Raw genomic sequence first — 16,010 nt, 5'->3', positions numbered from 1 at the left:
GCAGCAGAGAACGACAACCACGAGAAAGACAAAAGAAGCACACACCAAGGCACCAGAAGGAATGATACACATATCAGACCTAGCCAATGTACTGACGACCTTCGCGGAGGGCCTAGCCGGACTACTGGGCCACAAGATCCAACCCACACAGCTCCAAATACTCATGGGGAGCGTCCTCGGGCAAGTCGCCACAGCTCCAGCCACCTCAGTGGAGGAAGCCACGCCGGTCCGCACACGAGTAACAGCCGAGGTACACTCTACACCGAAGAAGGCCACCAGAGAACCCAAGACACCGACAGCCCCCAAGATACCGACAGCTCCCAGAAAGAAACTGGACGTTTCAACTCCCCTGAACCGAACCACGGCCCAGAAGGCAAAAACCACAGAACACGAAGACATGGACCTGATTCAGTTGGAATCGAACTTGGACATCTCCATCGAGGACCACCAGAAGTCCCCGATGAAACAGTGGTGGAAAACGTCAGCACCCTGAACATCCTAACATGGAATGCTCAGGGCATCAAAAACAAGAAACACCTCCTACAAGAAGCAGCAGCCAAGGACAAGCTTGACATCATACTCCTACAAGAAACACTTCTACAAGAACACCACTGTTTCAAATTCAGCGGTTACAAGACATACAGGAGGCATTTCACGCAGGCGTCAACAAGAGGATGTATGATCTTGGTTAAGTCAAGCATACCCTCCGCCGATGTCACGCAGCAATTTCCATGTGGGGAAAACATCGAGACACAGGCCGTCAAAGTAACCCTCCAAGAACGGGAATTAACTGTTCACAACATCTACAAGAACCCAAGGGGCTCACTGGAGGTTACTCAATTATTTGCTTCGGCCGCCGACCACGCCACACTCATAGGAGGGGATTTCAACGCACATCATCCCTTCCTAAGCTCGGCAAGCCCCACAAATGAAGACGGCCTACACCTATACACCACCTTTCAAGATACACCTGAGATCTGCCTCCTGAACACCGGAGAGCCCACCCACACTAGGGGAGGAAGGCTAGATCTAACCTTCGTCTCCAGTGCACTACAGCCTTCGGCCTCCTGGCAGATACACCCCACGCTGACCAGTGACCACTTCGCCACCCTAACAACGCTGAAGGTGAACAAACTCCCCACTCCACCCCCCCCGAGATGGAGATACAACACTCAAAAGGCAGACTGGGGACTCTTCAAGAAACACCTGGCTAAGTGGCGCGAAAAATCACAGCCGGCCGGCGCAGCACCCGCGGATGAGACAACCCTCCACCACCAATTGGTCGAGGCGTTTCACCTAGCGGCAGAAGAGGCCATCCCAAAAACAAAACCCACATCAAGACAGTACAATGATTACTGGTACTACTGTCCCAGGGTGAAAGAACTCAACCACAGAGTGAACATGGCCCGAAGAAACTACAGGAGACATCCCACGGCAACAAACAGACATCTCCTGCAAGTCATAGTTAAGGATACCAGGGAAGAGAAGGAAGAAATAAAAAACGTAAGCTGGCTCAAGTGGTGCTCCGAACTGAACGAGCACACCTCCCTTGGCAAGATGTGGGCCCAGATCCGAAGGGCATCTGGGAAGGCGACACCACCACCACCAACTCATCCCAACCCAGAAGAGGAAGCCGAGAGACTTGCAAAACTGTTCTCTGACCGAGCAGCAACGAAGAACCTCCCGAGACAGGCGGAGGAGACACAACGGCGTCTGCGACAGGTCAGACTCCAGATGATCCAAGAGGCCTGCAACAGTGAAGATGACACTGACAGACCATTCAACCAGCAAGAACTCCAGAAGTCGCTAAAACGAAGCAAGGACACAGCTCCAGGGGCCGACAGGATAACCTACTCCATGCTCTCTCATGCCGGTACAGCCGGACACGAGGCTCTGCTGCAAGCCATCAATGCTTCGTGGACAGCACAAAGACTCCCACCGGAATGGAAGAAGGCAGATATACAGCCCATTCCGAAGCCCAGAGAACCAGACAAGCCGAGGCCCATCTCCCTTCTCAGCTGCATAGCGAAGACCGGAGAAAGAATGGCTCTCAACCGACTCAAGTGGAAAGTAGGCAGCCCACACCCTCACATCTTTGCTTACACCGAGAACACCGGCACAGGCAACAACATCGCCGAGATACTCCGCACAGTGGACAACAAACCAGCTCTGGTGGTCTTCCTCGACCTGGAGAAAGCCTTCGAACTAGCAAATCCTTTGGCCATTACAACTACGCTCGCTAAAAAAGGCGTCAAAGGAAGGTTGCTGGGGTGGATCCAGAACTACCTCACACAGAGAGAAGCACGAGTACGCTTTCAGGGAGCAACCTCTACCTACAGGGTCCACGAAAACGGAACCCCACAAGGAGGCATCCTCAGTCCAATGCTGTTCAATGTCCTGATGGAAAATCTAGTCAAACTTCCCTTCAGACAAACAGCCAAGCTCCTATGCTATGCAGACGACTTACAGCTCATAGTAAGAGGATCGAACAGACTAGCCAACACGCAACACGCACTCCAACTTATAGAAGAGGAGTGCAACAGACTTGGACTCAAGATAAATCCAGCCAAGTCGAAAGCGATGGCCATCTGCACAGACACACCAGACAAGACGCCCTCCATACAAAACACGCCGGTAGTCTGGACCAACGCCCACCAGTGTCTTGGAATCTGGTTTGACCAGAAACTCACCTTCAAGCCGCAACTCGAGTATCTCAGGCACAGGACGAAGAGCAGACACAATATAATGAGGTCGCTCACCAGCAAATCCGCAGGAGCAAACCTTCATGTGCTCAAAGCCTACTACACAGCCGCCATCAGATCGCTGGTAGATTACAGTGCTCCAGCACTCATTGGACTGAGAGAAGACCAAATAGCTAAGCTAGAAGTCATTCAAAACAATGCTCTCAGGACAATGCTCGGAGCACCCATGTGGACCAGAATTTGCAATCTGCAAATGGAAACCGAGCTACCACCCCTGGCAGTACGGGTCAAGCAGGTGACAGCCGGTCTCCTCGCCAAAATCTGTAGAGCAGACAAGCCCACAGTTGCCAAGATTCGAATCAGTGCCTCCCTCCACCTCGACCACAGAGTGCGAGGGGCCACCTGGTCGCACGAGGCAAGCGAGGTCATCCGACACCTGCAAGCAGAAACACTCGTCAAGAACAACCAAGACACACGAGACAATGGTTACACTGTTCCTCCACCATGGAGCCCTCCACCAGTCACACTCAAATTCACCGACCTCGGTGATAGTAAAGCCAACCTCCAGAAGGAGGACCTCCAAAAAATATCTCTCCAAGCCATAGCCACCGAGACACCGGCTGATGCAGCATCATACTTCACAGACGGCTCGGTGGACCCAAAACATCACAGATCCGGAGCGGCCTTCTACACCCAAGGTCAGACCCTCAAATGGAGACTTTCCAACGACTGCTCCACCCTACAAACAGAACTGCTAGCAATCTCAAAGGCCCTACAACACGCTGCAACACAACACAACAAGTCCGTCATAATTCACACGGACTCGAAATCGGCCATGCAGGCGCTGCAACACAGTCAACCAAGAGATAACGTCCACATCATCACCTCGATCCTCGCACAGCTACAGGAATTCCAAAGCCAAAACCGACCAGTCGTCTTACACTGGATTCCCAGTCATGTAGGGATCGGAGGAAACGACGTGGCAGACGAAGCAGCCAAGGCAGCTACACGTTCTAGTAGCGTACACATCCAAGTTCCAGCAAGTGTGCAACAGATCAAGAATCACCTCAGAAAGACTACCAAGCCCCACATCAAAAAGAGCTTCCTTCACGCACTCAACGCTGGTTCCCAATCAGCCAAATGGTACCTGGCGGCCACAAAAGGGGAACCACCTTTCGCAGACAAGAAAACTCCAAGACAAACCCAAGTCAGCCTTCACCGACTACGACTAGGGTACAAGTGCTCCTGGCAGATGATCGGAAACGACGTCATGGAATGCACCTACTGTCAGGAGCCAGCAGCCAACCCACTTGAACACTATCTCCTCGATTGCGAGGTCACACAAAGCCTCCGAGACAGAACTCAAATCTCCCAAGAAACACACACAACACCTGCGGCCACTCTAACCCGAAAGGCCCACACAGACCACATTCACCACCTACTCCGGGTGATCACACGATACCCACCACCCAGATAGCTTAGAAAGCATCCTCTCCCAGCAAGTGCGGACCCCAGTTCGGGGGGCGCGCCACTCCGAGGCTGACCACGTCCAAGAGTGGGGGCCGGTGGTAAGCGTCCACTGATCGGGGGTCCGCTCACACTTGCAACCTGCAGTACCCCTCCAATCTGCAGGTGGGACCACCTCCAATCCCAATCCGGTCTGGCTGCTCCTGGAGCTCCAGCCGGAACCACCAAACGGGCCGCCTATAGGCAAAGGCCCGTGTCGGACTACGGTCCGACAATCTATACAACAACAACACAACAAACAACCGGGCCGCCCGTATTGACTATTTCGTCGTCGAGATGGCCCGTACTAAACAGACTGCCCGCAAGTCCACTGGAGGCAAGGCTCCACGGAAGCAGCTTGCCACCAAGGCAGCTCGCAAGTCCGCCCCAGCCACCGGTGGTGTCAAGAAGCCCCATCGTTACAGGCCCGGAACCGTCGCCCTTCGTGAGATCCGTCGTTACCAGAAGAGCACAGAGCTACTCATCAGGAAGCTGCCCTTCCAGCGCCTGGTGCGTGAGATCGCCCAGGATTTCAAGACCGACCTGCGCTTCCAGTCGTCTGCCGTCATGGCTCTGCAGGAAGCCTCTGAGGCTTACCTGGTGGGTCTTTTCGAGGACACCAACCTGTGTGCCATTCACGCCAAGCGCGTTACCATCATGCCCAAGGACATCCAGCTGGCCCGGCGCATCCGCGGAGAGCGTGCTTAAGTCCTCTTCCTTGGGGAAAAAGAAAAAGCACAACAAAACCTACCAGACATCTATAACTCGGCCCTTCTCAGGGCCAAAGAACTGTTCTGAAGATAATTGTCATGACAATCGAAATGGTTGGTGGTAGGAGAGCGTTAATTTCGGTTACCTAAATCGCCTAACGGTAAGTTGGTAACATTCGTGCAGGCACGAATGTATAGTAGGTCATCAATTCGGGAGGTGGGTGGGTGCAACAAACAAGAGCTAGTAACAAATAAATATATAAAGAATAAGTAAGTAAATAAATAAATAAAATAAAAGAAAATACAATAAAATACAATAAAATAAAATAAATTGTTTACATGAAATAGGCGTGCTGCAAACATGAAATGAAGCCCAAACACACTCCATGTATGTCACTTTGCAGTGGGTGTAAAAGTACTCCACGCAGAATTTATTTATTTATTTATAATGTTTCGATTTAGTCCTGTTTCTACGCCAATAGAGAATGCAGATTATTATAATTTTTTTTTATTTATTTCCCTCTCAATATATCACTGTCGGTAACTGTCTCTTTAACATGTAACTGTGGCTCCGAAGGAGCCGATTAAGTTGTAGTAGTGGGATGGCGTGTTTGTTGTGCACAAGTAACCTCTTACTTGGCAGAGGTGTACTTGGTGACAGCCTTGGTGCCCTCAGACACGGCATGCTTGGCCAGTTCACCGGGCAGCAAGAGTCGGACAGCTGTCTGGATTTCCCGACTTGTAATGGTGGAGCGTTTGTTGTAGTGCGCCAGGCGGGAAGACTCGGCAGCGATGCGCTCGAAGATGTCGTTCACGAAAGAGTTCATGATGGACATAGCTTTGGAGGAGACTCCTGTGTCGGGGTGCACTTGCTTCAGTACCTTGTAGATGTAGATGCTGTAGCTTTCCTTCCTCCTGCGCTTCTTCTTCTTGTCACCCTTGGCAATGGCCTTCTGGGCCTTTCCAGCCTTCTTGGCAGCCTTTCCGGAAGTTTTGGGAGGCATGGCGGCACAGTTACTCGTGGCGCGGAGCGAGAGAATTGGAAACTGGCCCGACTAACTTTTCCTTATATACCGAGCGGGCCGCTCAGGATCAGACTGGCTGCAGCTACGGCTCTCTTACATTGGTTGGGTCCGCGAGACGGCCACCTGGCCTGATCCTGAGCTTGGTATAAAAGACCAAGGTGGCCCGAGGAAATTTAACTCCTATCACGAAAAGCAGCAGCAGCAACATGTCAGGACGCGGCAAGGGAGGCAAGGTGAAGGGCAAGTCAAAGTCCGTGGGTAGGATCCACCGTCTCTTGCGTAAAGGCAACTATGCTGAGCGTGTTGGTGCAGGTGCCCCTGTGTACCTTGCAGCCGTCATGGAGTACCTGGCAGCAGAAGTGCTCGAGCTGGCCGGTAACGCCGCCCGCGACAACAAGAAGACCCGCATTATCCCGCGTCATCTTCAGCTTGCCATTCGCAATGACGAGGAGCTGAACAAGCCCCTATCTGGAGTCACCATTGCCCAAGGGGGTGTCCTTCCTAACATCCAAGCTGTGCTCCTCCCCAAGAAGACAGAGAAGAAATAAGAACCCAAGGTTCGTTCACACAAGACAACCTAACCAAACAGGCTCCTTTCGGAGCCACAGGATATCACTTAAAGAGAGAAATATACGACATCAACGTTTTGCAGGATAACACTCTATTTTACGTGTAATTAGCATAGTATTGTGGGAATTGAGTGAAATTGTTTTAGAATGGTGTAGATGTGAAGGGCGGTTGTGGGGGCCTGGGGTGGGGGACTTAAACGGGACGTAGAAGGGCGCAGAAGCAGAAGCAGAAGCAGCTTTAGCAGCAGCAGCAGCCAGGGAGGCGACCTTATTTTCAGTCAGGTTCATACACAAAGAAATACATCAGATTCATTGACAGTACAGTACACATTTACCAGTGTGGGCTAGCCAATTTGGGATAAAGAGCAAGAATGTAATGTCCTCAATGAAGTAATGACATAGTTCAAGATACAATAAGTGAGGTGGCCTGAAGTCTTTGACAGTGTCCCATTCAATAATATAGTAGTGCTTTAAAGGTGTATCACCAAGTTTACATGCTGAGTGTTCCGGTATGGGTACAGCGTTACTAACTAGCCAGATGTGTCTGTATCCTAACCTAATTCTGGCCACGACTACATCACACCGGCAGGCAGGAGCAAGTTGTTTGGACACTCTTCCTAGCCCCCTTGGTCCCTGTTCACCTACCTACTGTAGCAGTAAGTAGGTACCTGTTGTAAATCGAAAGGTTGCCAATTCGTATTCAGGGAAAGTTGTTGGAGCTTCTAAACTTGAACTGACACAATCCGAGGAGTGGTGACCCGAGGATCACAGACACTATCTCTCCCACTACAAATCCCTTCCTAACCTCCTGCTCCTTCCTAACCTCCTGCTCCTTCCTATGTCCTCCCAAAATTGAACCATGCTATCGCAAAGGTAATAATACAGGTAGAGACAACAACATATTTTCCTATTGTCTTATTATATATTAATAACAGAAACGCTGCCGCCATCCCGGAGGCTTTACATTGTCTCACTGTTCATTCCCTCCACAATTCTTCCTCTTACTTCTTCCTCTTACTTCTTCCTCTTACTTCTTCTTCTTCTTCTTCTTCTTCTTCTTCTTCTTCTTCTTCTTCTTCTTCTTCTTCTTCTTCTTCTTCTTCTTCTTCTTCTTCTTCTTCTTCTTCTTCTTCTTCTTCCATCAATACTTTATTAACGGTGTATGTAAGTTTCACCATGTTTTGCACTACAGCGGTAGAGCAAAGTATATTTTGTTAGCAATAAACCAAAAGCATATTTTATGGCCTAATCATCACTACATAGAACACCACCCATAAAGCATGATACTAGTAGACCACAAAAACTGCTATAAACCCCCAAAGCATATTTTATTGCCTAATCATCACTACATAGAACACCACTCATAAAGCATGATACTATTAGACCACAAACTGCTATAACCCCCACGTTAACAAACTCGTATCCGTTCATGGTGAGGGAGAGAGAGTGTCTGATTCGCCGAATCGAATCGAAAAATGCTAGTGACAGGGGGGAAGGAGGTTCAGGAGAAGAATAAAGGGAGGAGTGAAGTGAATTTTAGGAGGAGAGAACAGATGCAGTGGCTAAACACCGCTTGCGTGAGGGATTATAAGATGGGGGCAGCAGCAACAACCCGGCTGGACGCGGCAGGGAGGCGACAAGACAAGGCCAGGCTAGCGTCAGGTCAAGCGTCAGGTCAGGCGTCAGGTGCGTGTTGGGTTGGGCAATGGATGTTCAGTGCTTGGTCGGCTTGATTGTGTTTTGGTTTCTTGTGTGGAGGGGATGTCTTGGTCTTCTTAGCTTGATGTCGATTTTCTTCTCTCTCTCCTTCTCTTCTTGCTCTCTTGAATTGTCCATTCGTTTGTGTTTGGGTCTTCTTCTTCGTCTTCCTCGTATTTTAAGTCCTCATAGGTGTGGAAGAATTCAGAGAGGGAGAGGTTGACCACGTGGGCTTCAGCACCACTGGCCGCGTGGGCTTCAGCACCACGGGCCACGTGGTGTTCTTGGTTCTGTGTGGTGGGCTGCTTCTGTTGAGTTTTCTTATCTTGGTTTTTCTTTACTGCTGGTTTTTTCTTTTCTTGGGAGCGTACAGCAAGGAGGGCCTCTTTGTAGCTCAGTTTTTTCTCAAGACGAGCCTTGGCTACCCTGCATTCCTCCTTCCATCTGGGGCAGTTCCGGTCGGCGGAGGAGTGTGGGCCACCACAGGCAACGCATTTTTTCTCTGTGTTGGGGCAGGCCGTGTAGCGGTGTCCAGGGCTGCCACACATGGAGCAGGTGTCTTCCTGCGCCTCACACTTGTTTACAGTGTGTCCATAGTGCTGGCATTTGTAACACCGTTTCGGTCTGCAGTAGGGCTTGACTGGCATAGTTACCCACGCCAGTTGAGCTTCCTTGGGTAGGGTGGAGTGGTGTCCGATGAGGGCAGTGGTGTCGGACAGCTTTTTCACAACTTGGAGCTGCTGCTCCTTGAGGAGCTCACTCAGCTCTGCTTTGTCCATGTGGGCAATTTCGGCGGGGGAGATTACACCCAGCTTCAAGTTGTCCCACATGAAGGCAAACATTTTAAAAGGAATGCCGTTGATGTCTGGGATCTCCGCGAGTTGAGCGGGCATGCCCATCTCGGCGAAGGTGATCTTGATGTCACCATGGAGCTTTAGGCGTTCTACCTTGGTGACCCCCACGATCCCATTAGCTTCGAAAAACTTCTGGAGAACTAGGAGGTTTAGTTTCTTGGGGCAGGTCGGCGTGTCCGGACGTATCCGCGCCACGTTAACAAACTCGTATCCGTTCATGGTGAGGGAGAGAGAGGCTTCGCCCACGCCCACGGTTTGGTGGGAGTAGGTGGCGTGCTGTGGACGCAGCGGTAGTATCGTTCATCCAAGGCCGTCCCTCCCTCTTGGAGGTGGGGCGTAGCTTGCGGATGACGCATGCGGCACTCGTGGCCAATGAGGTGGCCACTGAGGTGGAGAATGTCTGTATATAAGCCCGCCCGCCTGCCGGCTGATGCAGCATCATACTTCACAGACGGCTCGGTGGACCCAAAACATCACAGATCCGGAGCGGCCTTCTACACCCAAGGTCAGACCCTCAAATGGAGACTTTCCAACGACTGCTCCACCCTACAAACAGAACTGGTAGCAATCTCAAAGGCCCTACAACACGCTGCAACACAACACAACAAGTCCGTCATAATTCACACGGACTCGAAATCGGCCATGCAGGCGCTGCAACACAGTCAACCAAGAGACAACGTCCACATCATCACCTCGATCCTCGCACAGCTACAGGAATTCCAAAGCCAAAACCGACCAGTCGTCTTACACTGGATTCCCAGTCATGTAGGGATCGGAGGAAACGACGTGGCAGACGAAGCAGCCAAGGCAGCTACACGCTCCAGTAGCGTACACATCCAAGTTCCAGCAAGTGTGCAACAGATCAAGAATCACCTCAGAAAGACTACCAAGCTCCACATCAAAAAGAGCTTCCTTCACGCACTCAACGCTGGTTCCCAATCAGCCAAATGGTACCTGGCGGCCACAAAAGGGGAACCACCTTTCGCAGACAAGAAAACTCCAAGACAAACCCAAGTCAGCCTTCACCGACTACGACTAGGGGACAAGTGCTCCTGGCAGATGATCGGAAACGACGTCATGGAATGCACCTACTGTCAGGAGCCAGCAGCCAACCCACTTGAACACTATCTCCTCGATTGCGAGGTCACACAAAGCCTCCGAGACAGAACTCAAATCTCCCAAGAAACACACACAACACCAGCGGCCACTCTAACCCGAAAGGCCCACACAGACCACATTCACCACCTACTCCGGGTCATCACACGATACCCACCACCCAGATAGCTTAGAAAGTATCCTCTCCCAGCAAGTGCGGACCCCAGTTCGGGGGGCACGCCACTCCGAAACTGACCACGTCCAAGAGTGGGGGTTGGTGGTAAGCGTCCACTGATCGGGGTCCGCTCACACTTGCAACCTGCAGTATCCTTCCAATCTGCAGGTGGGACCACCTCCAATCCCAATCCGGTCTGGCTGCTCCTGGAGCTCCAGCCGGAACCACCAAACGGGCCGCCTATAGGCAAAGGCCCGTGTCGGACTACGGTCCGACAATCTATACAACAACAACAACAACCAGGCCGCCCGTATTTACTATTTTGTCGTCGAGATGGCCCGTACTAAACAGACTGCCCGCAAGTCCACTGGAGGCAAGGCTCCACGGAAGCAGCTTGCCACCAAGCGTAGCCTGCGGCCCCCAGCCACCGTGGTGTCAAGAAGCCCCATCGTTACAGGCCCGAACCGCCGCCTTCAGAGATCCGGCTGCTACCAGAAGAGCACAGAGCTACCATCAGAAGCTGCCCCTTCCAGCGCCTGGGCAGTGAGATCGCCCAGGATTTCCTGCACTCAACGCTTCCAGTCGTCTGCCGTCATGGCTCTGCAGGAAGCCTCTGAGGCTTACCTGGTGGGTCTTTTCGAGGACACCAACCTGTGTGCCATTCACGCCAAGCGCGTTACCATCATGCCGAAGGACATCCAGCTGGCCCGGCGCATCCGCGGAGAGCGTGCTTAAGTCCTCTTCCTTGGGGAAAAAGAAAAAGCACAACAAAACCTACCAGACATCTATAACTCGGCCCTTCTCAGGGCCAAAGAACTGTTCTGAAGATAATTTTCTTGACAATCGAAATGGTTGGTGGTAGGAGAGCGTTAATTTCGGTTACCCAAATCGCCTAACGGTAAGTTGGTAACATTCGTGCAGGCACGATTGTATAGTAGGTCATCAATTCGGGAGGTGGGTGCAACAAACAAGAGCTAGTAACAAATAAAGATATAAACAATAAATAAATAAATAAATAAATAAATAACTAAGATAAAATAAAATAAAATAAAATAAATTGTTTACATGAAATAGGCGTGCTGCAAACAAGAAATGAAGCCCAAACACACTCCAGGTATGTCACTTTGCAGTGGGTGTGAAACTACTCCACGCAGAATTTATTTATTTATTTATTTATTATGTTTCGATTTAGTCCTGTTTCTACGCCAATAGAGAATGCAGATTATTATAATTTTTTTATTATTTCCCTCTCAATACATCACTGTCGGTAACTGTCTCTTTAACATGTAACTGTGGCTCCGATGGAGCCGATTAAGTTGTAGTAGTGGGATGGCGTGTTTGTTGTGCACAAGTAACCTCTTACTTGGAAGAGGTGTACTTGGTGACAGCCTTGGTGCCCTCAGACACGGCATGCTTGGCCAGTTCACCGGGCAGCAAGAGTCGGTCAGCTGTCTGGATTTCCCGACTTGTAATGGTGGAGCGTTTGTTGTAGTGCGCCAGGCGGGAAGCTTCGGCAGCGATGCGCTCGAAGATGTCTTTCACGAAAGAGTTCATGATGGACATAGCTTTGGAGGAGACTCCTGTGTCGGGGTGCACTTGCTTCAGTACCTTGTAGATGTAGATGCTGTAGCTTTCCTTCCTCCTGCGCTTCTTCTTCTTGTCACCCTTGGCAATGGCCTTCTGGGCCTTTCCAGCCTTCTTGGCAGCCTTTCCGGAAGTTTTGGGAGGCATGGCGGCACAGTTGGCTGTGGCGCGGAGCGAGAGAATTGGAAAACCGGCCCACTAACTTTTCTATATACCGAGCGGGACGCTCAGGAGCAGACTGGCTGCAGCTACGGCTCTCTTACATTGGTTGGGTCCGCGAGACGGCCACCTGGCCTGATCCTGAGCTTGGTATAAAAGACCAAGGTGGCCCGAGGAAATTTAACTCCTATCACGAAAAGCAGCAGCAGCAGCAACATGTCAGGACGCGGCAAGGGAGGCAAGGTGAAGGGCAAGTCAAAGTCCCGTTCTAGCAGGGCCGGACTCCAGTTCCCCGTGGGTAGGATCCACCGTCTCTTGCGTAAAGGCAACTATGCTGAGCGTGTTGGTGCAGGTGCCCCTCTGTGTACCTTTGCAGCCGTCATGAGTACCTGGCAGCAGAAGTGCTCGAAGCTGGCCGGTAACGCCGCCCGCGACAACAAGAAGACCCGCATTATCCCACGTCATCTTCAGCTTGCCATTCGCAATGACGAGGAGCTGAACAAGCTCCTGTCTGGAGTCACCATTGCCCAAGGGGGTGTCCTTCCTAACATCCAAGCTGTGCTCCTCCCCAAGAAGACAGAGAAGAAATAAGAACCCAAGGGTCGTTCACACAAGACAACCTAACCAAACAGGCTCCTTTCGGAGCCACAGGATATCACTTAAAGAGAGAAATATACGACATCAACGTTTTGCAGGATAACACTCTATTTTACGTGTAATTAGCATAGTATTGTGGGAATTGAGTGAAATTGTTTTAGAATGGTGTAGATGTGAAGGGCGGTTGTGGGGGCCTGGGGTGGGGGACTTAAACGGGACTTAGAAGGGCGCAGAAGCAGAAGCAGAAGCAGCTTTAGCAGCAGCAGCAGCCAGGGAGGCGACCTTATTTTCAGTCAGGTTCATACACAAAGAAATACATCAGATTCATTGACAGTACAGTACACATTTACCAGTGTGGGCTAGCCAATTTGGGATAAAGAGCAAGAATGTAATGTCCTCAATGAAGTAATGACATAGTTCAAGATACAATAAGTGAGGTGGCCTGAAGTCTTTGACAGTGTCCCATTCAATAATATAGTAGTGCTTTAAAGGTGTATCACCAAGTTTACATGCTGAGTGTTCCTTTATGGGTACAGCGTTACTAACTAGCCAGATGTGTCTGTATCCTAACCTAATTCTTGCCACGACTACATCACACAGGCAGGCAGGAGCAAGTTGTTTGGACACTCTTCCTAGCCCCCTTGGTCCCTGTTCACCTACCTACTGTAGCAGTAAGTAGGTACCTGTTGTAAATCGAAAGGTTGCCAATTCGTATTCAGGGAAAGTTGTTGGAGCTTCTAAACTTGAACTGACACAATCCGAGGAGTGGTGACCCGAGGATCACAGACACTATCTCTCCCACTACAAATCCCTTCCTAACCTCCTGCTCCTTCCTATGTCCTCCCCAAATTGAACCATGCTATCGCAAAGGTAATAATACAGGTAGAGACAACAACATATTTTCCTATTGTCTTATTATATATTAATAACAGAAACGCTGCCGCCATCCCGGAGGCTTTACATTGTCTCACTGTTCATTCCCTCCACAATTCTTCCTCTTACTTCTTCTTCTTCTTCTTCTTCTTCTTCTTCTTCTTCTTCTTCTTCTTCTTCTTCTTCTTCTTCTTCTTCTTCTTCTTCTTCTTCTTCTTCTTCTTCTTCTTCTTCTTCTTCTTCTTCTTCTTCTTCTTCTTCTTCTTCTTCCATCAATACTTTATTAACGGTGTATGTAAGTTTCACCATGTTTTGTACTACAGCGGTAGAGCAAAGTATATTTTGTTAGCAATAAACCAAAAGCATATTTTATGGCCTAATCATCACTACATAGAACACCACCCATAAAGCATGATACTAGTAGACCACAAAAACTGCTATAAACCCCCAAAGCATATTTTATTGCCTAATCATCACTACATAGAACACCACTCATAAAGCATGATACTATTAGACCACAAACTGCTATAAACCCCAATAATATACTATACTAGTGACTCTAATTGTGTTACCCAATATTATACGAAATAATACTATAAAACATAATAATAAACACACTAATAGTGTATATTAGTTGAATGCACAATCTGATGAGAAGTCAAAAAAAAAAAAAAAAAAAATAGCAACAACCTAGAAAGAGTGTAGAGTATTTTTGTGCAAACTATTATACTAGTAGATGGTCTAAGATAACTGTATGTGAAGGAAAAGGTGTGCTCTCCACTCAAACTTTCTTTTTATGAAATCTCCTACTCCCCAGCTGAGCGGTACGCCTAATGGGAAACAAAACGTGGCACATAACACGCCGCCCGCCAGCTCTGGCTCGGTGAATAGGAATCAGTAATCGGGCGGAGTATAAACAACACCGCCGCCAATGTGCTCCTCCCATCTCTGAGGAAATCTGGCGGGCAACTTAGTATTATATTAGCATGTAATAATAATAACAATAATAATAATAATAATACTACTACTACTACTACTACTAATAATAATAATAATAATATTAATAATAATAACATGCAATTTCATTTTATAACACATACTAACAAAATAGTGTATAGCCTACTATACTTAACTATAATAGGTTAGGTTGCGTAGGAGGATCTAAAAAGTACAGTAGTATACACACACACACACACACACACACACACACACACACACACACATACATATAGACAACAAACTAAATTAGAAACCACACGTCAGTGAAGTTATCAAATCCTCCAGTTTCCGTCTCCACCGCCTACGCCGACTCAAGTCCCTCGGTGGTCCTGCACACGAGCTCCTCAGTGTTTACACAACATTCATACTTCCCAAGCTCACCTATGCCTCCTCCACCTGGTCTTCCTCCCTAAATGCCACACAACGTAAACACCTCGAAAAAGTGCAAAAGAGGCCATGCAAGATTATTCTCTACCCTTCCTACTCCACATATCAAGAAGCGCTCAACACACTGACCCTTTAGACTCTCACTGACCATCACCACGACCTCATCTGCAAATTTGGTAAGACGCTTCTACACCATCCCCGACACCGGCTCCTACTACCACCTGAGATCCCTAGTCCGAGAATTGCTCTTCGACACCACAACCGCATCCATCCAGCCCAGCCCATACGTGCACGAACTGATCGCTATAAGAACAGCCCAGTCCCAACCATTGTAAAAATTATCGATAACTTGTAATAAATCAGTGTACTCACTCCCAGTAAACACTACTCCTTGCACTGTCACTATGTTGAAATGAACTGTAGTTTGAGCTTTTCCCCAGCTAGTTATTATATGTCTTATTTGTGTCACTCATGTTACTTGTATATTATTTGTAATTCGTAACCCATTCCCTAAATATGTAACTGTATATTTTCAGTCTTCTGGCTGCCAAGCTCTTTCAATAAACCGTTAATTATTATTATTATTATTATTATTATTTATATGTTGGCCCATACCAACTCACTCCCCTGAACCCTCCTCCCCAGCGGACTATCAACAAGTTCTTGCCATAAGGTACTATCTCATTTGGCCAAGGAATGGAACCAGTGATGAATAGTGGTGAACAGTGCTTAACTCAGTGAAAAACAACTCGGCAGTTGAGTCTTACCCAAGCTAGCTAACCACCTTCACACAGTGAGGTCCCAGGTGCCCAGTTATACTTCCCCTGAGACTCCACGATAGAGAGGCCTGGGACCACACCTCACCCACTTGAATGAGTGAGTCATGTCGACCACGTGGTGTCCCCAAGATGCTACGACAACACTTAGTGAATGTTTTGCTACAGCATCATCATGTGAATTTCCTCATAACACCATCTGTGAGGTAACTGCTACATCATCAGGCCCCTCATAACGCCATCTGTGAGGGAGTTACTACACTACGTGTCTGGTGTTCAACATCTCACCTTACATGATCTA

The 16,010-nt window shown here is 49.0% G+C and overlaps 1 pseudogene; it reads left to right on the top strand.

Annotated features, from left to right (window-relative positions):
- The first annotated feature begins 4,505 nt into the window (after positions 1 to 4,505).
- LOC121877060 lies at positions 4,506 to 11,069 on the top strand (annotated as a pseudogene).
- The last annotated feature ends 4,941 nt before the right edge of the window (positions 11,070 to 16,010 follow it).

Source organism: Homarus americanus, unplaced genomic scaffold, assembly GCF_018991925.1.
Source record: "Homarus americanus isolate GMGI-L3 unplaced genomic scaffold, GMGI_Hamer_2.0 scaffold53041, whole genome shotgun sequence".
In the NCBI taxonomy this organism is placed as follows: domain Eukaryota; kingdom Metazoa; phylum Arthropoda; class Malacostraca; order Decapoda; family Nephropidae; genus Homarus; species Homarus americanus.
This window is presented reverse-complemented; position numbering and strand designations above follow the sequence as displayed.